Here is a 23,746-nt window from a genome sequence, read left to right on the forward strand (position 1 = left end):
AATCATACATTGAGAGCATTAAGAAATTAGAAGTTTGTATTTTGTGCTATGATATGCTTTGAAAAACTCTTGAAAGTTTAATGTCATCCTGATACATTGTAATTTAGATATGTTTAAATAAGTATGCTCCGTATGGACATTCATGGTAGATAAGTATGTAACTTTTAGCAGAACTATGATAGAAGAGAATTAAATCAAGGTACTGTCAGTAATAAGTGAGGCCTCCGAGTTTATATGTCCTTTTGCCTTCGATAATTTAGTACCAAATGTCAAACAATTTGTATATAAACAATTCTATATATTCAGTGATCATGTCATCAGGATATACAATCTTTGATTTTCATATTCAGTGAGTCTACTATTGAAGAAGTGGCCTTTCTTTAAACTAAAGTATTTCCTTCTTATGATCTGAATTGTGAAGCTTCGTAAGAAAATAGCTTAGTGGTATCCTTTTGTATGCCAATGGTCGTTTTGATTATTTGACTGTTAGGGTGCATTTTGAATGTTTTTGGACAATGTCTAGGTTGTTTATCCACTATTTGATGTTTGGTCAGTCTTGATGTTTTTTTACCACAATCATCATTTATAATTACCCTGCTTTAATTTTGACTATCTAGTCATAGTGAATGTTCCGCATATTGGCATTTAGAGATCATGCTCGTCCTCTTTTTGGATCGGTCTTTTGTGTAGTTACTTCTGGCTTTCAGCGTATCTGCAACTAACCTTTGATAAATCCTCAACGGCGGTTGTTTTTCGCAAGACAGCCGGTTTCGTTTTCATGTGCTGCAGTCTTCTTTTCTTAGCTGTGCACGAAGTAGTTATTTACCATCATCTAGCAAGACATTTAAGTCTTTATCTTGGGACTGGATTATAGGAATTGGACAACATCAGAGGTCTCTTCAAACGTGATACTCCATTGATCAAGCCCATGCATTTATCTTGTCTTTGAACACTGAAGCAGGAAGATAACCCGAGAATTAATAATTTTGATACATATACAAACTGTGGCCCGTTCCTTCTTGCATCTGAAGTTTTTTTACTATATGTTTCACTATTGCCTATTTCAAGAGTTGACTTGGGTCATAAATTTGATTTTTGCTGACGTTGAATTTCTAGGACGGTTTTGGTGAGCCTTTGGTGCGCCTCAGAGAGTCAGAGTCACTTTTTTTTTTTTTTACCGATAATTACATATGTTATTCTCGGAAAAAAAAGGGACACAGTATATTCTCATATGTTTTTGGCCACTATGCTCGAATGTTTGTAGTCCAATTCAATTTCTTTCAATGCATTTCTCAGATATTATTCATTTTGTGTTCTTCAATAGTTGGTCTCTTATGCAGGGTGACAGCACAAACCTGCCAACCAAAGCTGCCTCAGATAAGTTCAGCATTTCCCAGTCCAAGTTCAGTAGCAAAGGACAACCCAACAAGTACTAGTTCATCACTCCTTGATGAGATCCTGAGGAGATCTACTCCTCAATCGGATCATTCTATAAGAATAACACAAGTGGGCCATGTAAATATTAGAAGCAAGAGCATGATGGAAAATGTAAGAACATACCTTACCATGTGAAGTGATATATTTTTTTCCTTAATATCTTTCTTTTTTGGTGAAGATACAAGCTTAAAGTACATTACTCAAAAAACGTTTCAATATGATGGATTCTTTTCTAATCTCGTAAATTATTTTCAGAATGGACTGGACAAGATTAGGAGCTCAATGATTGATTGATTGAGCTAAAGAGAGTTCAGCACACTTGCTTTTTGACTGCTCTAGCAGCTATCGCTAAGCAAGTCTGGTCAATGATCAAAATGGAGCTAGGTCTCACCAGTCAAGTAAGGGACTCAAAGGCCGAATGGTACTCTAATTCTCAGAACTTGCAGGAATAGCTCAACTTAAAATGTAGTCACAAGAACCCTAGTGCGTACAACAGTACGTGCATGGTATCTGGAAAGAGAGGAACAATGTAATTAAGAATGAAGAACTGGAATAGAAGTGTACCAGGTGAACTCAATTCTATGAAAATTCATCTGGGTAAGGTGTTACTACGCCTTATGGAGGCTGAAGATTAAGTTGAGCTAAAGAGACTATTAGCTTAGAAGAAATCGGCATTGTGGTGAGGTATTAGCAAAGTGCACAGAGCTGGTGCAGCTGCACAAGGCCTGAAGATGAAGTGTCTCTCAATTCAGATGGTTCACTAAGTGATGGCAAGGCAGGATATGGTGGTCTGATCTGAAAGGAAGATGGAACTGTGTGCTTGGCCTACACTAGCAGCTCAGCAGTAAGTCACTTATGTACAGGAGGTATTAAGTTAGGAATTAAAAGTATTATAGGGGCATCTATGACCCTCTGAAGTCAGTCAGCATTATCAACAGAAAGGAGGATCAACCTTGCGGATGCAGGAATCTAGCGGCAAAGATTATATACTCGAGCACTAACTACTACACTAGTTTTGATACTTTTGTAACTGTGCACACATTTAGGCAGTTGATGTTGTGTAAAAAGTGTCTAATGATTTAAGAGTTAACTAGTATTATCCCCCCCCACTAGATGAGCCAATTAGGATTTCCCCCTACTAGATGGCCAATTAGGGTCTCCCCCCTAAACACACGGTCAACTTAGATTGACCGTTAAATTTCAAATCAAGCAACTGAAAATTACACAAATACTCAATTTTAATTAGGTGGGGGCAATTGTGTCATTTTCAGCCATTTGACTTAAAAATTAACAGTCAAACCAAGTTGACCGTGTGTTTGGAGGGGGAGACCCTAATTTCCCATCTAGTGGGGGGAAATCCTAATTGGCAGGAGGGGTGTAATACTACTTAACCCATGATTTAAATGACTCATACTTGTAGTTTATCCCTCCAATTGATTGTCGGCTTAAAGCTATAACTAGGGAGGATAAAGAAGGTCACTTGTATCTGACGTTAGATTAGTAAAAGGCTGGGGAATTGAAACCCCCCTCTTTAAGACTTCGAAAAACGACTAAAATGGGTATCGAACTTTACAAGTTTTGATAGTATGGGGACTATTTTTTTTTTTTTTTTCTCAGTCAATTTGCAAACTTTTTAATTTTTGCAATGTAGGGACTAGTTACACATGTAGTATAATTTCCCACACGGTGTTTCATAATTCACAAGTTACATACATTGTTATACACCGTGCTAACATTCTACAACCTCATGATCATGCTACAACCTCATGACCATAGAAATTAATTCGAATTGTGAAACACCGTGTGAGAAATTTAGATGTCATGTTACTAGGGCTGGCAATGGGTTGGATCGGTCCGGATATATGCAAATCAAAAACCAATCCACTTTTCAACAATACAGACCCAAAACCGGACTCGACCCGAACGAATATTTGAGTTAGAGAACCAGAACCGAACTAAAAACTTTTTTTTTTATTCCGGATCCGATCCGTTCTGGACCAATAAGCTCAATTTCAACCTGGTAAACCGATTTTTTTATAATTGGATCCTAATTTTCGTTGTATAAATATTAAATAATTTTTTTTTGCTAAACACAAAAAAAAAAAGGTACACAAATCCAAAAGACATAATGAATTATTTGAAATCCAAATTTGTAAGGGAGGATTTTCCTTTAGATAGAAACCATCTTTTTATTATATAAAAAACATTTCGTAATATTACATATGTATTTTGCATATCTTATTTTGGAACTTAAAATATTGCAATATTGCAATATTGCGGTAATAGAAATATATGGTGGAGGAAAATTAGGAAGAATAAGACTAAAAATTTTAATCGGATTAGGCGCATATAATGGTTCGGTACATACTTAATCCAGAACCAATCCAATAAGAGTCTGGTTCTGATTTTCAAGACCTAAAACTGATCCAATATGCTAACTACCTGTCCCAGACCCGCTTTTATTGGTTCGGACCGAATTGGGTATCGGTTCTTATCCGACCCATTGCCAGCCCTACATGTTACACATGTTCCCACATTGCAAAAATTAAAAAGTTTGGTTTCTTGACCGAAAAAAAAAAATAGTCCCCATATTGTCAAAACTTGTAAAGTTCAATACTTTTTTTAATCGTTTTTCGTTAAAACTTTAAGCCTTGTAAATGGTATCAGAAGCTCCCTGGGTACCAATTTCATCGATTTTTCTCTCGAGCGGATTTTACATTTTAAGTGGGTCAGAGTTTTATTTCGGACAATTCTTTCTTGGAGAAAACTACAAATGCAGCAAGTTAATTTGTTAAATGAGAATCTAATTAAGGACATCCTGAGTTGAACCCTTTTTGAACTTTAAGCATGACAAATTTGATTTCACAATTGGTACCTCAGAACTATTTAATATAATTATAAAATTTCCATTATCTATACCTTGAACATTAGACCATTTGAACAAAAACTTTACAAGTAGGCAACACCAAGACCACCCCGCCGTATCAACAAAATCATAGAGTACATTTCTCGACCCTCAAGGCCCTTCCCCCCCCCGGATAATAACCTTGCGTATATTAGAGTCTTTTTAAAGGTTTTGCTAGATCATACACCCATCCAGGAGACGGCCCAATGCCAGCATATTTCTGGGCCCATTTACACAATTCATGGGCCCTTGCATTACCCCCCCTTTTAACCCAACCATACTGTATATCTGTTTCCAAAAAAACTGAAGCTAGAGACACCAAACTTCTGTTGACAGATTCCTTACACTGCCATCTCGCAACCACTAGATCCTTTCCTTTTAAGCAACTTCATCAGATACTGGTTGTCTCCCAAAAGGACCATTCGATCCGCCTGCATGTCTTTCATCAGCTCAGCTGCTATTTCAGCTCCCTTGCATTCTAATTCCAAGGCATTTGTAGCTCTGAACTTTTTATACACAACTCCCAGCATTTTCCCATCCTTATCCTGGCATACAGCAGCAGCAGCTCCCTTACCCGAAATCCTGTCATAAGCACCATCAAAACAGGTCTTATACCAGTCTAGATAAGAAACATCCCCTATTTTATGTTCAACACTATTGTATACTAGATCACTGTCATGGTTACTATCAGAAATGCTATGGTTTGGGCCCATAGCTTTGAGCACATTTGTAGTTCGTCTGCCCACTGTTTCATAGATGCCATAGTTCTGTGGCTTCACTTTTTCAAATAGGAGCCCATTCCTTCCTTCCCATATTTCCTTCAGCATCATAATACTATAAATCCCTGCAAACCTCAGGTCCTGGTCTCCTGTCTCAGATCCCCACAGAACAAATTGTTCAATCCATGCTTTCAGCAGCTTATCCTTCTGCATGTCCACCCTTAGCCTTATTTGAGATCCAAACCTACCATAACTGTCTAGCCCATTCACACTGGAAAAAGAGATGCTCATATGTTTCTAACGCCTTCCAACACATCTTACAAGAGTGGTCTCCTTTGAATTTATGTTTCCCAGCTATTTCCCCTGTAGGCAGACCCCCCACATAAGCTTTCCAAAGGAATTGTTGAGTCCCAACATCTATTCTGAGGTTCCAAAGCTTCCTGATGATCTTAGCATTATTATTGGAGCTTTCTCCCAACTCATATTCTTTGGTCAGGTATTTATAGGCTGACTTGACTGAGTACCTCCCTTTTGAGTCCCCAAACCAGATAACTTTGTCCTTTTCCTCCAAATTAAATTTTTCTGCCTCAATTCTCTGACAAATAGGCTCAGGAAACAATTCTCCCAGCCTGTCATGATTCCATTATGAGTAATAGGTATCAATGACTTGATCCACCCTCAGAATGTCAAGGTTGTAACCTGGGTACACCTGATCTCCCAAGTATATAGGTGAGTTATTTAGGAGAGTCCATAGCTCTGAGAGGATGGGTATATCAGCCCCATTACCAAACTTCCAAACCAGACCCCCCCTTAATATCTTGCATCACATTCCTTACCCCCCTCCAGAAGTAAGATTTTTGTTCCTTTTTATCCTCTACTTTTTCCTTCCCCCAATGCCATGTATAAATACTGTTAAATTATCTAGCCCATAGGGACTCTGAATTTGTTATCAATCTCCAGCAATGCTTCCCCAGCATAGCAGTATTCATTTTCTTAGCTTTTCTGAAACCCTGCCCTTCTTGCCCTTTAGATCTACATAACTTTTCCCAGCTCAGAGTATGCATAACATTTAAGTCCTTTGACCCATTCCACCAGAAGTCCCTATTTATCTTATCCAGTCTATTTGTTATCTTCACTGGTAACTGGAACTCCCCCATAACATATATTGGCACTGCTTACCCTACACTCTTGATGAGGGTAGTCCTAGCTGCCTGAGACAACACCTTTGCCTTCCATCCTGAAACCTTTTTTTGTAGAGAATCCACCAAATAAGAGAAAGCTTTAGTCTTCTTCCTCCCTATAATCATAGGAACCCCCAAGTATTTATCTTTAACATTTAACTTCTTGACTTTCCAAAATCTCAACAACAACCTCTGATGTCTTGCATGCACATTCCTATTAAAAATAGCACTAGACTTATCTAGGCTAACTTTCTGCCCAGAGGCATCATTATATTTCCCCAAAATGGCTTTTAAACAGGCAGCCTCCCTCAAAGTAGCTTTATTATACAAGAAAAGATCATCTGCATATAACAGGTGGGAGATAGGAGGTGAATTTGGACAAACTTTGAAACCTGAGAGGTCCCTCTTGCTTTCTGCCTCCAGAATCATTCTAGAGAGGGCTTCGGTCACAAGGATAAACAAATAAGGGGATAAAGGATCACCCTGTCTCAGTCCTCTCTTAGGGATGATATAGTTAAGTGGAGTTCCATTTAGCAGCACTCTAAAGGAGATTGTTTCCAAACATTTTCTTATCAATAAAATCCACTTCCTACAGAAACATAATCTCTCCATAATCTGATATATAAATTCACATTCCACTCTGTCATAGACTTTCAACATATCCAGCTTTACTACCATCCACCCCTGTTTCCTCTTTTTCATCTGATTAAAATGGTGGAAGATTTCGCTATTTATCCCTATATTATCCCCTATAAACCTCCCTTTCACAAAAGCCCTTTGAAAAGGGAAAATGAATTTGTGTAGATAAGCCTTTAGTTTGTTTGCTAGTAGCTTAGAAATGATCTTATAGGTCTAAATTTTGGTACCAAGAGGGATTTGCTAGTGCTTTATCCAGCCTCTCCAGAATGTGGGCTTTATAGGATCTATTATTGGACCATGTGAATTTTGGCTCATGATACCCAAATCAATCAACCCCAGATCATTAACAAAATCATTAAATTCAATCATACTTTTGCTCATCACTGCCCGACCCCCATGTTTTTCATCCAAAGAAGCTATGACATTAAAGTCCCCAAAAACTAATCAAGGCCCAGGAACCAAGCTAGCAAAACTCCTGATCTCATCCCACACAAACTTCCTTTTGCATGCATATGGATTACTATAAATAAAAGTAAAGAACCATTCCTCACTAGAACTTACATATGAAATTTTACCTGTAATGTGATTCAACTGTGCTCCCAAGACGTCCACCTTGAAGCCCTGTTTCCAAAAGACCGCTAGACCACCCTTTGTGCCATCTGCTTCCACTACACAGCTACCCTCGTATTTGATTTCCTTCCTAACCAACTCCATTTTCTTCTTTGTACTTTTTGTCTCTGAACAACATACTACATCCGGCTCATGTTCTCGGATGAGGTCCTTTATTATGTGAATTGTCGATGCAGAACCCAAACCTCGACAATTCAGAGCTAGGATTGTACTCATTTCCCCAGAGGCCGCTGTTTTGGGACAGCAGCCGCGAACCCAGTTTCAGAGCAGACATCAGTACCTCCTTCTCTTCTTACTTCCAAAGCATCAGATTCATCACTTCCCTCAGACTCAATCTCAGAAGATCTATTTTCCCTAGCATCACTACTAGTCTCTAAAGATTCCGAGCTAGGATCCCCATAGGCAAAATAACTGGGGTTGCTTGTTGAGTAGTGCTCTTCAGATTCACTGTATTCAACAAAACCATCTCCTCCACTTCCATCCAAACCAGACCCCTGTAACGCCCCAAAATCAATAAAGATTACGAGGCGTTAATAAGATTACTTTCAACATTAAAATTTAAATAAACCATCATATATATATTTTTTCTACAAAAAATCCGGCAGAGTTTCCTTTGTATATTCAACATTTCATATACCTAAACCTGCCATAATCTGAAAAATCAAAATAACCTAATATTCATATATCAACCCTTCCAAGTTATATAACTTTACATAGTTTGAAAACCAAAACATATCTATATACAACATGAACTAAATATATACAACCCCATCAAAACATATACACAACACCTTCCAAAAGATAAAGTATTGGCTACACTACAAACATATACATACAGGAAAATAAAAGGTTAACTATAAACATCTTCACTCCAAAGCTTCTACTCCTCGTGCTGCTCTACATACTCCACTAAACTCGAACTGCAATCTTCGACAGTTATATCTGAAAAAGGGAGAGGGGGGGGTGAACAAAAATCCAAAGAGGGAAGATACAACTGCTATTAATCATCATAAAAATATTTCACGCATATATATAATATTCTAGTATAAGCTTAAACATTTAAATAACCAATTTAACCTTCATTGCAATATCTACCACCACCTGAGTACATTCCACAAATCAAACCACATTCTAATTAATCTACAGAGATAAATGGATGCCCAGGAAAGTATGTGGGATTTTCCGGATTACGTTAAGAATGTTTTCATCTATTAGAAACCCCATAACCGCTAAGAGATGTATTCCTTAACCATCCAATATAATTCTTTGTTGCCGGATGAATACAAAGAATTATATATAAGGAATCGCAACCAACCCTCTTCCAAACATCCCAGAGTATCGATATACAAGTATTTATAATAAACTATGGCCCGCTACCTATTTAAACGACAAACCCACGGCTAATTTAAATGACAAAGCCTGCGGCCAATTTAAATGACAATGGCCCGCGGCCTATTTAAACGACAATGGCCCACGACCTATTAAAACGACAAGCTCGCGGCTAATTTAAATGACAAATCCCGCGGCTAATTTAAATGACAAGCCCGCGGCTAATTTAAATTACTTACACCCTTAATCAATACTTACCATTCTTCAATCTAGTAATCATAACTGATAACTCAATAATATATCAAGCTACACTATCAACTAACTTCCATCTCTAAAACCAATACCATATATAGCCAATCATTCTACAGCACAACCAAGCAATCACACACATCACATCAAAATATCATACAATATATATTTTTCATAAATGACTAAGAGAAGTAATATCCACCTACCTTCTACTTGCAACCGAACCCAAGCCTCAGTTAACTCGCAACCACTAGTTCTCTTCCATTCCAAACCACTGAAATAAATATTGGTAACTTATATTAATCATTAAGTCATACTCTAAACTTACAAGAATTCTCTAGTTTCTAACCGAAATACCAAACACTACTACACTCAACATGATTTAAAATTCATCGACGACAATTGAAATACACTCCATCAAGTATCGTTCATATCCTCCATTCAATATAATCAACTAACACAATGAAAATTACAACTACTCAGCTTCAAATTCGTGTTTCTACAAGTACCTAACAAAAACCCATGAAAAATCATGTCTAAACACTTAAAAACTAAAGAATATAGTATGATTCTCATAGCATAATGATATGGTAGTGTTTAAATCATAAATTTCTACTCAAAATACAATTCTAGATGATAAAAAAAGAAGAAGAAGCAAAGAGGACGGAAAATCAGCAAACTTACCACTTAAAAGCTTTAAATTCGTCACCCAAATCAATCCCAAAACCACCCTAATCACCTAGAGAACTCAATTCAATCATTTCTAAACAAAACCCCTCTAAATTTTGTTTGAAAGCGCAAGCTTTCTTTGAATATTGAATATGCTTTCTTTTAAAACTAAAAACTCTGTTTTTTACGTAAAAGGTTTTATGTTTATCTACTAAAACTCTTAAACAAATAACATATTTATTATAAAGCCCTCCCTTTGTTCCAACTTAAGCAAATAAGCCCTCCCTTCTATCTACTAAAAAAAACCCTTAACTTTTTCTATACTAACCCTTTATTAAAAATAATATATATATATATACCTAACCAATGCTAACACTCCAAATAAATTAATATTATATTAACAACTAATATCAATAGTAATTAAGATTAATCCACCCATAAACCTTGCATCATTACAACCCCAGCTCACTTTCATCATCACTCCCAAGCTTGCCAACAGAATCCGAATCATCCTTACCTCCACCCCCCTTCCTATTACTTTCATCAGGCAAACTCCAACTAGCTCCACTAACCACTTCCTTTTCTTCTACCTCAGCCTCTTGTTCTTGACTCTTTCTTTGGGTGGCCTCACTACTCTCTTCAGATATACCAATCTCAAAGCCTTTCTCTGCATAACCCTTTCCCCTCTGAAACAGGGGTGCATATCTTGGGTCCCAAGTTTCCTTTCTTCCTTCCCCAACTCCCCTGTTTTGTCTCCTTTCTCTTAGTTCTTGTTCTATGGAGTTCCTATTGTCTGAACCCTTTGTGCTCGACTCAATCTCCACCACTTCACTAGCCTTGATCTCTCTTCCTTCGTGGTAAGCCACACACATTTTTTTTTCCTTCCCTTACCTCATTCCTCTCTTCATACCCCTCTAGTTTCCTTTTATTTCTCTATGTTTCAGTGTCCCTCTTAGATTTTTCTTTCCTGTCTGTTAACCCATCCTCCCAGTGTCTCCTACATCTCCTATCTTCTTTCACATCCACCTTTTCCCGAGCTTGTTCCCCACTACGTACTCTTAAAGCGTTGTGGCATCGAGGGAGAAACCTTCTTGTTCTATACCATTTTCCTCCTCTTCTCCTTAGCTTGGTATACCTTTAACTCCGCTAACTCCTCCGTACTTAGATCAAGTGGACGCTTGAAACTCCGATTATTGCTTTTGGAGATGTTTCCTTTCCCCAACACTTCTTTTTCCAAGCTTTATGACTCTGTTCTGTTATTCTCTTTATGTTCAGAGCACACTGCCTCCTCAAGCTGCTCACTACAAACTTCTACAGACTCCACATGTTCCAGATCCTCTCTCTCTTTTCTGCTCCCATGCTCTGCGTTTCCTTCTAGACAACCTTTTTCCTTCTCTTGTAAAAACGGTTCTTTGCATAAACCAGCCCTTTGGATATCAACCCTCATTTCTTGATCGTTAGCCGAACTGGTGAGCTCTTGGTTTACCTCTTTTTGATCTGGCTCTACACCCTTTTCCAACTGGAAGTCAGGCTTGGGCTTCTCCATATCCTGTAGAGGCCCCTCTAAGCCCAGCCCAAAGTCGACCTGAGAAAGAGATGTTGCACCAATATCTCTATGATGGGCCCTTTCCTCTTTCTCTATTTCTATTCGGCTTTCTCCATCGCTCTGGCCCCGCCCAATACCCATGCAATCCTTATATCCATCCACAACCATCCAATCCACATCTCCATACACCTCTCGTTCCTGACATACCTTCCCCCCCCAAGCTTTCCTCATTTGGATTATATTCCCCTAAACCTTCATTCGTAGGACCACTACCTCCTTCTAAAACCGTTATACTATGTGGTCCTTCCCTTCTGACCTCTGACATATACTTCTTTTCCTTGTCCATATCCTTCCTATCCAGACCATGCTCCTCTGTCTGACTTCCGTTAGAAAGGACAACTTCCCCAGCTGGATCACTTATTTCCATCCCATCTACCTCCATTTGTTCCTTTTCCGTTACCTCAGTTACCTCCGTTACTTCCAGTATCTCCTCCACCGTGTTTTTTTCCATGGCTTGTCTCATCTCCACCAAAGTTTGCCGCAAGTCTTGGTCTTCCCTCTTCTCCTTCTGGGGGTCACAAACCATCATTTTCTATTCCTGGATACCCTTCCCAAATTTGTAGGAACTGGCTCTGACTCTACTGGTTAAAGATAACAAACTTTGTAAATGGCCTTTCCCTCTTCTTTGCGTGACCCCTGGGTGTTTGTCAAGATCCTCACATTCCTTATAATCATGGCCTATTAGCCCACAAAAGTAACAGCATAGTGGCAGTCTCTCGAACCGAAACGTGATTTTTACCACCGTTCTTTCATCCAGTTCCGCCATAGTCTCCTCTACCACCCTCTTTTTTACCGGGAAATCCACTTGAACTCTAGTGAAGGAGGATCTACTATCTGCGCCACCAACTGCATCCAAAGCTACCACACTCCCAATTAACCCACTCCCAATAGCTTGTATTTCCTCCCAGTGTCTTCTCTCCATTGGGAGTCCATAAATCTGTATCCACATCTAAAAAATTTGGAAATCATACATTTCAAGAGCTTTATTTGGTTCCCACTCTTTAAAGGACATCACATACCCATGTATTAACTGTCGGGGCAAAACGTCAACCCGACACTCCCGATGTAACGGTGCTTCCGAAAACTCGAGAGAGATGGGATTAGGTATTTTGAAGGGAGAGACTGCACCAACGTTCTGGTTGCCTACGTACCCAGTAAGGAATAATCCGGGATCAAGTCTCTTAAAAACGTAGTTCTGGAGACTGCATAAGCCTCCGTATATATAGCAATCTCCTGCCTTGGCGGCCAAGAAAGTGATTCTCAGAGATTACCTTTCCTCATGAATCCTAGTACGATCCTATCTAAAATAGGATCATTCCCCAAAATTTTATTCTATCATCGTGCAGGATCTTATTGGATTGCAATAGGATTTATCGCCTCCGCGGATCGGGTTACTGGATCAGAATTATCCGTACCGATGTTCTATCCTTGTGCAAGATCTTATCAGATTGCGCTAGGATTCCTCGCCTCTGCGAATCGGGTTACTGGGTCAGAATCATCCGGACGGATTTGATCCATGAACTTGGGCCACCCGGATGGGCCCTGGACATGTTGTGAACTTTGATGGATTAGAGGGCCGGATGATCCAAAAGTGTTTATTTGACCGCCACCCGACTAATCCACTCCCGGTCCATAGTCCGAGTACGTTCTGGACCGAAAATATGATATAGGGTACACACATTAACCAAGGACCATTTTCCAGGACAAAATCCATTTCCTCCTTATCTAAGAAATGAACCTTAAAGATCCCCTTAGTAATAGAGGATATAATAAACTTTGATTTTGTTTCCCATTGCTTAGCCAGTTGTGCTTTGATATCTTCATCAGTGAACCTCTTGGGGGAGAACAGTTTCCCTAGAATAGAGTTTTCCCACTCTTTTAGTTCATTGGGCTTTAGCTTCCCAAGTTTGATATGATGTGGATATGAGGGGGAAAGCTTCCATTTCCTATCCAAATCACTTTGTAACTTATGTTATTATGTACCTCTGTGTTTTCAGAGATATAGCCATCTTCCTCCGCCATGATACCCAAACCCCCACACTAAAAAAACCAAAAACCCCTAACCCTAACAGAGCCAAACCAGAGCAAAAGCTAAAAACAGACCAGCAGGAAAGAGGACAAAAGAAAACCAACAGATACAGAAGAAAGAGGGAGACGAGAGGGTAGTGAAAGGATAAGGGGGAGATTGGGACCTATCAGGAGACAGGTGGGATCAAAGGATAGAGGCAGTCAGTGAAAGGGAAAGGGAGAGAGAAACCTTTTTTACTTTCTTTAATGAAGGTATTGTTTCTGGAAGGTATGGCGTCTTGGCTATGCAATGTGATAGTAATTTCGAAGATGTGTCGACGCAAATGTTTTAAGAATTCTTAGTCCCAACTACTGTCTAGTACCATGTCTGGGTGCCAGACTTAAAGTGCTAAATTATCCTTCAGCAAGATACAGGAAGTGCAAGCTGATACAATCTTGATGTGATTGTATCAAAGATCGAACTGGAATTATTACTAGGAAATTCCTAGCCTCCTAATTAGTTATTTAGTTATACCTTGGAAACTGATCCTCTGATCCAAACTCAGCAAAGACTCTTTCATTCATAATTTAGTGTATGACCAAGGCTTAAATGAACACTTCTACTACTATTACTACTAACTCATGAGTTCCCCAGATTCACACCAATTACCTACTTTCGAGACAAAACTAAACAGAAAAAAGAAATCATAAGTTTATACGATCTCCTTGGGATGTAGTGTATAATCGGTTTTAATTGTTAATGCAACTTCACTTTCAAAACGAGAGAAACCGCATCATCATTGTGCCAAAAAATCACCCAAAGCATAGCCCCGAGATCAAATCATGTGAAACATAGAGCACCACCGCAACTATGCAATTACAAACTCCCTTCTAAAATATTTTTTTCTTTTTTAACATCTCAACTCTTAAGAAGTTACACAATGCTACATTCTAATACAAATCTACAACGAACTACTTATAATGTCTATAATAAAGTATTAGCTAGGGAAATGAATTTACACATTCACATTTCCCATTTCGATGCTGCTCGCAAGAGGGACATACTCTCCAAGATAACTGCCAAGGTGGTCATGCAGAGTAACCTTATTGATATTTTCACAATGATACTGTTGTGAATAATTAACTGCGGAAACAACGTTACCCACACCAAACGGATCAATCCTACACAAAGATTGATCTTTCTCAATAGACAAGACTTCAACACCCTCCAGGCAATATCCCAACACTTCTCAATATCAAATAACAAGCATATGAAATAAAAACAATCAATGTAAAAGAAGAACAAACCACAAGACGAGATATATCGTGGTTCGCAATTTGCCTACTTCCACATTATGAGTTCCAAGCTTTACTAGATGTCCTGAGTAACCGACACAAGTCTCTCTCAATTCACTCACAAAGAATGAACACTCAACTCACAAAGAATTGTTCTCTTGTAATCACTCTCTTCTTGGTTTTGGAAAAGTTAAGTTTTCCAAAACTGATTTTGTTTTTATACCAAAACCAAAAATCGCGTTATTCTTTATGGCCCGCAAAAGACCCTCGAAGGCTGGCGCCTATCCGGGACTCTGGCGGCGCCTCGCATAAAGAAAGCCATGAGCGCGGGCGCGCCTTCTTTGAGCGCGGGCGCTAAAATCATCGGAGGTAGTGAGCGAAGTCGCGCCAGCTCTGGCCTCCCCACCGTCGAGAAAGAAATTTTCTCTACATTCTCCACCTCGGTGAGGTTTTAACACATAAAACCAAGCCGAACACATCCAAAGAAGATCACATCCAAAGTAGGAACACCTCCAAGAAGGAAGACTTCAGCGATCAACCGCCTCGGCGGCGATGCCCACACGGGCTCTTTCAAACATGTAGGATTTGGAGCAAGTCCAAACAAAGTTGGAACTTAACTCCGGTGACAACTTTTCGGTCGGATATCGCCAGGGTTGTCATGGGTGTCTACTTTCTCAAGTGCTACATCACCATCCTCAACGACATCCCGTATAAAGTGATATCGACATCAATATGCTTGGTCCGACCATGATGAACTTGGTTCTTCGCCAAATGAATAATAGCACTCGACTATCACAATACACAAAGAACACCGTTTCGCTTCGCTACCCAAATCATCTAGAAGACCTGAAGCCATAGTGCCTCTTTTCATTGCCTCGCCATCGCCATATACTCGCCTCTCGGTAGTAGATAGAGCAACTCAGAAGCACAGAATAGACCTCCAACTAACCGTGCACCATGCATCATAAACACATAACCAATGAGTCGATCGCCGCCTATCTAGATCACCCGCATAATCGAATCCACAAACCCACCGACATAACAAGTGCCTCCACCATAAGCTAATCCCACATCCAAAGTACCCTTCAAGTACCTTAGTACCCATTTCATCGCCTCCCAATGCCGCTTCCCGTGATTTGCCATATACCGCCCACAACACTAATCCGCTGCGGAAATGTCCGGGCGCAGCACACCATAGCATACATCAAACTACCCACGGCACTTGCATAAGGAACATTAGCCATATGCTTTTGTTCCTCCAATCAACTAGGAGAGAACTTAGTCGAAAGCCTAAAATGCCCAAATTTAAAAGGAGTAGAAACCGACTTTGCATTCTCCATACCAAATCGAGAAATTTCTTTCAATGTATTTCTTCCGAGATACAACTATCCGCCGCTTCTTCCTATCTCTCGTCAATCTCCATGCCCAAGATATCTTCTTGGCTCCACCTAAGTCTTTCATCTCAAACTCGAGCTAAGTTGAGATTTCAACTTGTCTATCTCCACCATGCTTTTGGAAGCAATAAGCATGTCATCCACATAAAGCGGGAGATAGATGAAGTCATTACCACGGCCTTCTAAAGTAGACACGCCAGATCATACTTACTTCGGGGTGTACTCATGTTGCATCATGAATGTGTCAAAGCCATACCATTGCTCGGGCGATTGCTAACCCGCATAAAGGACCCATTCAATTTGCATACATAATCTTCTTTTCTCAAAGAACGACAAACCCTTCAGTTGTCTCATATAGATCTCTTCTTCCAAGTCCCCATGCAAGAAAGTTTTCACATCAAGTTGCTCTAACTCCCAAATGAAGTGAGCAACTAAACTTAATAACACACGAATGGACGTATGTTTGACCACCGGGAAAATACCTCATTGTAGTCAACTCCTTCCTTCGTGAAAACCCTTTGCTACCACTCTTGCCTTGTACCCGATCTTTTTCGGACTCGGGGAAGGACCTCTTTCTTTTCAACACCCATTTATCGCCGATAGTCCTTTTGCCCTTTTCGCAATAAAACTAGGTCCCATGTGTGATTTTTATCAAGAGATTCCATCTCGCTTGCATAGCTACCAACCAATCTCTGTAGAATGAGCATCTCTAATGCGGCTTCCTTGAAGCTATCCGCTCATCATCTTCGATATTCGGTCGCATATGCCACTAAATCCACCGACCATAGTGTTTCACGGCTTCTCGTGCCCATACTTGTGCACTTCTTTAACTTGTCTCGTGGCCTGGGTCACCACTACAAGTTCGCGGATGCTCTTTTGCTCTTCTTCCCGTTGTCGTGGGTTCCATGATGTGGTATCTCATCATGATCTAACCAATCATCTGGCACGATCGGACAACTCAAGCTCGGTGGCTTGAACTTCTATAGACTCACCATTCTCGCTTCAAACCTACTTCTGCCATCAAAGATAACACGGAAGTCTCATCAAAAGTAACATCTCTCTGCGACCCGGAACTTGTGGGCTTCTAGACACCACAATCTGTATCCCTTTACCCCATTTGCGAAGCCTAAGAATATGGCCTTCTTAGCTCTGTGGATCTAGCTTGTCGTCCCTCACATGGTAGTAAGTCGTCGATCCAAACACTCTTCAAGATACTATAATCAATTTGGGTTACCCGACCACACCTCATAAGGTGTCCCGCAATCTATAGCCGTAATCGGTGACCTATATTGCATGTAACACGCCATGGACACCGATTCGCCTAATACTTTTGCCTGGGGACCGGCATTAGACAATAAACATCTTGCTCTTTCAAGCAAAGTTCTATTCATCCTCTCGCCATTCCATTCTCATTGTGGCGTGCCCCTCGATCATCGATTAATGTCCGGCAATTCCCTTGCGCCGCAGAACTCTTGGAAAGGTCCATAGGTATACTCGGCACCATTGTCGGACCGTAATGTCTTTACCTTCCTATCCGCGATTCTCAACCCTTTGCCTTCCACTTCTTAAATGTCTCAAACACTTCATCTTTTCGATTTCATCATATACACCCACACATAATGAGTATGATCATCAATGAATGAGACATAATAGCGATTACCTCCCCTTTGAAGCCACCCGGAGGTCCCCAAACATCCGTATGCACATAATCAAGGATGCCTCGCTTGTCGTGTGCTTGCTTGACTTGAACTTGACTCTGATTTGCTTCCCATAGACGCAATGCTCACGCAACCCCATACTTGGCTTCTTCAAGTTCTTCAAGAACCCTCGCCAGCACAACTCGGACAAACCCTTTTCACTCATATGCCCTAAACGATATGCCACATCTTAGTGCACTTCGGAATCATTACTACATGCACCCATCGCTACATCGCTTATCACCGCACTACCAATCGAGTATACAAGGTTCCATATTTTTGACCCTTCATAACAATTAAAGAGCCATTAACAATATTTAGGACTCCACCTTCGCCACAAACTTGTGGCCTTTGGAATCCAAGGTACCAAGAGAAATAAGACTTTTCTTTAGCTCGGGAACATGTCTCACATCGGTTAGAGTCCTCACTACACCATCATACATCTTGACCAGTATAGTTCCAATTCCTACCGCCTTTACAAGCAACGCCATTACCCATTAAAACGGAACCACCATCAATGCTCTCATAAGAAGTAAACCACTTTCTATTCGGGCACATATGATAGGAACATCCGAATCAAGAATCCACCTCTCGGTCATATAGTCTTGTGTGGACACACAAAGACCAAAACTCCTCCTCTTCAGAGCTCAAGCATAATTTGCCTCAAATTTTGCCTTTACCTTTCTTCGACCATCTCTCTTGTTCTCTTTCTTGGTGGGGACAATTACTTGCGTAATGTCCTTTTCATTGCAATTGTAGCCTTAATCAGCACATGTTTTAAAGGCTTCTTTGACTTGGACCTAGAATTATCATTACTTGAATAATTCCTGTTCGGATAAATTTCCTCTTGCCACTAGCCCCTCGACTTGCATCAATGCTATTCTCTACACGTGTCTTCTTCTTCATTAACTCATAAGAAAGAAGAGCACTCAAACTTCGCCAAGATCGGCGACTTCTCTCGCTCATGAATGTAGTCATTAGATGCTCATAGCTTTCCGGCAAGGAGAATATTAAACATGCCGCTTGATCCTCATCATCCATCTTCATACCAACATTCAAATAATCCGCTAGACGCGTCGGGAACTCACTCACGTGCTCTTGCATCGTTGAACCATCGACCATCATGTACCGATAAAGACGCTTCTTAAGGTACATCTTGTTCGTCATGCTCTTGGTCATATACATAGACTCTAGTTTGAGCCAAATACCGGCAATGTATTTTCTCCCATCACACTATACATGACCTCATTAGCAAGACATAACCGGATTGATGAACAAGCCCTCAAGATCGAACTCTTCCCAATCATCATTACTCATACTCGCCTTAGATTTAATCCCTTCAAAGCCTCAGGCAAACCTTGTTGGATGAGGATGTCCTTTACTTGGACTTGCCAAATCCCAAAGTTATTCTTCCCATTAAACTTCTACTTCAAACCTTGCGTTTGACATCTTGGGAGCCATCTTTCAAGTTACACACAATAACTCAAAAGAAACAGTTTCACCTCGAATTTAATCAACACCTTGTCTACACAAATTTTTTAGTACTAAACTCAAAATCCTAGGTCGTCATATACCTACGCCTCGATACCAATTGTTGTGAATAATTAATCATGGAAACAACGCTATTACCCACACCAAACGGATCAATCCTACACAAAGATTGATCTTTCTCGATAGACAAGACTTCAACACCCCGGGCAATATCCCAACACTTCCAATATCAAATAACAAGCATATGAAATAAAACAATCAATGTAAAAAAGAACAAACCACAAGACGAGATATATCGTGGTTCGGCAATTTGCCTACTTCCACATCGCGAAGTTCCAAGCTTTACTAGATGTCCGGAGTAACTGATTACAAGTCTCTCTCAATCCACTCACAAAGAATGAACACTCAACTCACAAAGAATTGTTCTCTTGTAATCACTCTCTTTCTTGGTTTTGGAAAAGTTAAGTTTTCCAAAAAACTGATTTTGTTTTTATACCAAAAAACCAAAAATCGCGGTTCTTGTAATGAGGCCCGCAAAAGACTGACCTGGCGGGCGCTATTTAAAGCCATGGCTGGCGCTGGCTTTTCTTTTGGCGCTATAAATCATCGGAGTGAGCGCGAGTCGCTTTCACTCGAAGGCCAGCGGCGGCCTCGACCGTGAGAAACAGAAATTTTCTCTACAGATACCCTCTACAGACGCAGTACATGACACATTGCACCAACAAGCTAATGAAATTGACAATCACCAAAACAACAATCAATAATGCACCCACCAAAAGCCTAAAGAGAACTCCATGATCTTTCCCACCTTGAATAACAGCTGACCTGAAAACAATCCCAATTGCCATACATATTAAAAGGTATGAAATCACAAGTGTCATAGCCACTTTCTTGTTTCCCTTCAACAGCTTATTACTTCTCTTCATTGCAGCCAACCCATAAACTGGTTCAAACACCGAAAGAACACTGGCAAGGTGCCACATCGCTGTGACATAGACATGTATATCAAAGACAACATAGAGGTTAAAAAAGGTGAACATTAAGCCCATTGTGTCATCTGCGTCGACGAGCATGATGAAACCCACCGAGCACATAAGGAAGAACACGTTTTATGTAAGCATCAAGAAGGAGGCGAAGAGGAAGTTGATGAAGAGGCGTTTGAAGGCACGAGGAATGGCGGAGAGGATGGAGTTGAAAGAGACTGGTTTGGAAGTGTAGATGGAGGCAAAAGTGAAGGCTACCGCGCCAGTGGACAGGAGGGAGAAGATAAAGAGGATGACACTATAGAAGAAATGAGTCGAGAAGAACTTTGCCCAAAGATAAGGTTCGGTTTGGATCATTTCGAGGTTCAGGAGAGACTCAAAGTAAAGAGAGTGGACAAGGATGGCAAGAGATAAGGGGAGTATCAAGGTTAATGTTATGAGGATGAAGGTTTTTGAGGACCATCTTGGGATCTTCATTGATGTTTTGACAATGTCTATTGGCCTTTGGAATTGAAGCTCAACTTCATCATCAACAGTATGATCCATCACTCAAGCTACATACACACAGACACCACCGTACTCAAATAATCCCCCAAAAGACGCGATGAAGCTTATAGATACAAATGCTTAAGCAAGTTACATTATGAAATATCTTGGGCTCTTGGTTTTGCATATAACAAAATATCTTAATTATGTCCTTTGCATAGCCCTTTCCAGAGATACTAAATTAACTCTGACTGTACCTATAACACCCCGTGTTTTTATACGTATTTTTCTATTTAATTAATTAAATAAATTGTTTATTTTAAAAATTCGTCGGATTGGACTCGGGATACGTGGGCTTGGTTTTGGGCCCGAGTCGTGTTGGGCTTGGGTTTGAGACCAAGTATATAAACACATTGTTACAGAAAATAGGGTTCGAGAATAATAAAATAATAATGAAAATGGAAGCAGAGATGAAAATTTGGATTTACGGAGGGTGGAGCTGACGGCGCTCGGACTTCGGAGAAATTAAGTAGGAGTCGTTCATACCGGTGAGTAGATTTTATCTCTCACCACTACTAGAACTATGATTTTGGTGTGTTTAGAACTTATGAAATTACCGTCCATATAAAACCGCATTGTGAGTAGATTAGTTTCTATTTCCGCGTTATAAACTTTTATTGTTAAAGATTTCGCTCATGTTTTCAATTCATTATTCGGTTATTATTAATCGTCTTGTCTTTTGGGTTGTTTGAACCCTTGTTGTTTTGGCTTTGTATCGAGTTGTTGGACGTCCGGATGTCCGAAGCTTGGAGAGCGTCAATGGCGTCTCAAGCCAAGATAAAGAAAACGTTTTTTCTATTTTGTATCGAACCGTTGGACGGTTTGGAGTTTTGGTAATGGACGCCGCGGCCCCCATGGATCATCTTGCCTTATTTTTATCTTTGTATTGGTGGGTGTTGGTGTGTTAGAGAGTTGGGGTTTTGTTTGAAGCTTGGTAAAAGCTTGAACAGCTATTAATGGAGGCGCGCGCTCATCCTGTTTTTTTGTGTGATTTATCTTGGATTGTTGTTTTGTTTGGATGTTGGTTATTGGGTTGTTGTTGAGAAGTGGGATAGTGTAGAATGTATGAAATTTGTCGATTAGGTGTTGGAATTGGACAATTTAAGCTTGAAGGATTAGTAATGGCCGTAGATCGCGATTTTTTTTCGATATAAGGAAATCGTGATTTGTTAGTATAGATAGGTAGGGGTTTGAAAATGGAACAAAACCCATTTGGGTTCTTTTGATTATAGGTGGCCTATGGTGGTATTTGTGGTGGTGATGGCCGGTGGAGTGAGGAAAGAAGATGATAAGCGAAATTCATGTTTGATGTTGGGCTTGGGCTTGACCAAATTCTAGTGTGGGTTGGAAATAACCAACTCATCTTGAGTGATGGCTGGCCGGTGGTGGCTAGAGCTGTGGAGGTTTTGGTGAGGAAGGAAGATGAAAAGAACCCACGATTTGGGCTTGGGCCCAATCGTGGAGTGAAACTATGTAGATTTTCAAATTTGGTTTTGTATTAGACTTTGGGCTTTAGGTCATGGGCTTTTGGGGTTAGATAAGTTTGGACTGGTTGACTGCTGTTGACCCTTGGCGTCGACTTTGACTGTTGACCAGAGTGGACTTTGACTTTGACTTTGACTTTGACCAGGGTTGACTTTGACCAGTTGACCCGAAAATTTGACTTTTTCCTAAAAATATGATTGATTCTATTAGGATAAGTCTAGGACTATTAGCATGCTTGGCTTTAGACTAAGACCGTTATATATCGTGTGTATGTGTATTGACTATATGTGATTTTGCAAGATTTTTATGATATGCAACGTTATGACACTAAGACATCCCTGAAATTAATAACGCGTAAATCAAAAATACAGGAATCAAGATACTCATTCGTTCTTTGAAATGATACATAAAATAAAGTTCAATAATGCGTAAATAAAGTTACCGCAACCTTTTTAGATCTCTCAACGCCTCAAGTTTTGGAATTGAGTTTATGACTGATGAAGTCATATGTTAGGTGGGCATTTATTGAATGTGCCATAAATGGCCCGTTAGCGTTATATAAGGGTATTAATTGAATGTGCCATGAATGACCCGTGTATTCATTGAATGTGCCATGAATGACCGGATAGTTTGGAATTTGCCTAAAGAGGAACTAAGGTATTAAGCCATGGTTAGTTGTATTCCTTGAGTGTCTGAGGAATGTAAGGTTAGGTATTCCTTGAATGTGGCGGAATGACCTAAGGTACATAGGTTGTGAAATATGTGTATAAGAAAAGTAATTGATTAATTAATAAGAGAAATTAATTTGATTGTGCAAGTGTGCTTGGGTTTACTTTTGAATACCTATAGGATATCGACAGATGTTAGAAGTTCTAACTTTCTTTTCGCGAGGAGGGGTAGGACTTAATAACATTTTGTCTTGACGCCGGTCCTACCCTTATCTGTGGCGGATATCGGTAAGTGTAATTTAATTATTTAGATATTAAAAGGGAGTTATTAGAATGAGTTAATAAAATGGAGGTTAATAAAATGGAAGTTTTGCTTGGGAAGAAATTATGCCGGTTAAAATGACGGAACTACCTGTCTTCCAAGCTGAGAATGATTAGGTTATGATAGATTTAAAGTGTGAATTGGATAAGTAAAGTTTGAAATGTTTATATGTTTTAGTCTACTCATACCAAAGAAATTCAATTTGTTTGACCCATGTTTGCTTTGTTTTGGCAACGTGGGTGTGTTCTTGGGAACATAGGTGGAAGGCAGTGGAATCGCGGCGTGTGATTGGGATTCTCGCCTGGAGCAGTCTGGGAGTTTAGTTTATTAGGTATGATCTTTTGGAAGGATGTAATAACGTAGGTTACATTTTCATATGACATGAAATACAATGTTGAAGACCTGTTATTCTTAAAGTTTGTTTATGTTTGTATTGGGATGGAAGAAAGTTTTTGATAAAGTGATAGTTGGGGAATATTGGAGTTTTTGTTGT

The 23,746-nt window shown here is 39.9% G+C and overlaps 1 long non-coding RNA gene and 1 pseudogene across 1 annotated transcript; both read right to left on the bottom strand.

Annotated features, from left to right (window-relative positions):
- Positions 1 to 8,165: 8,165 nt before the first annotated feature.
- On the bottom strand, positions 8,166 to 9,909 carry LOC147478672 (uncharacterized). Its single transcript, XR_015209618.1, has 3 exons — positions 9,774 to 9,909; positions 9,296 to 9,363; positions 8,166 to 8,453 (listed from the first exon to the last, which is right to left on the bottom strand). It is a non-coding gene; the product is annotated as an uncharacterized LOC147478672 (long non-coding RNA).
- Positions 9,910 to 14,387: 4,478 nt separating this feature from the next.
- LOC147478673 (uncharacterized) lies at positions 14,388 to 20,964 on the bottom strand (annotated as a pseudogene).
- Between the last annotated feature and the right edge of the window lie 2,782 nt (positions 20,965 to 23,746).

This window comes from Coptis chinensis, chromosome 9 (genome assembly GCF_015680905.1).
Source record: "Coptis chinensis isolate HL-2020 chromosome 9, ASM1568090v1, whole genome shotgun sequence".
Classification (NCBI taxonomy): Eukaryota; Viridiplantae; Streptophyta; class Magnoliopsida; order Ranunculales; family Ranunculaceae; genus Coptis; species Coptis chinensis.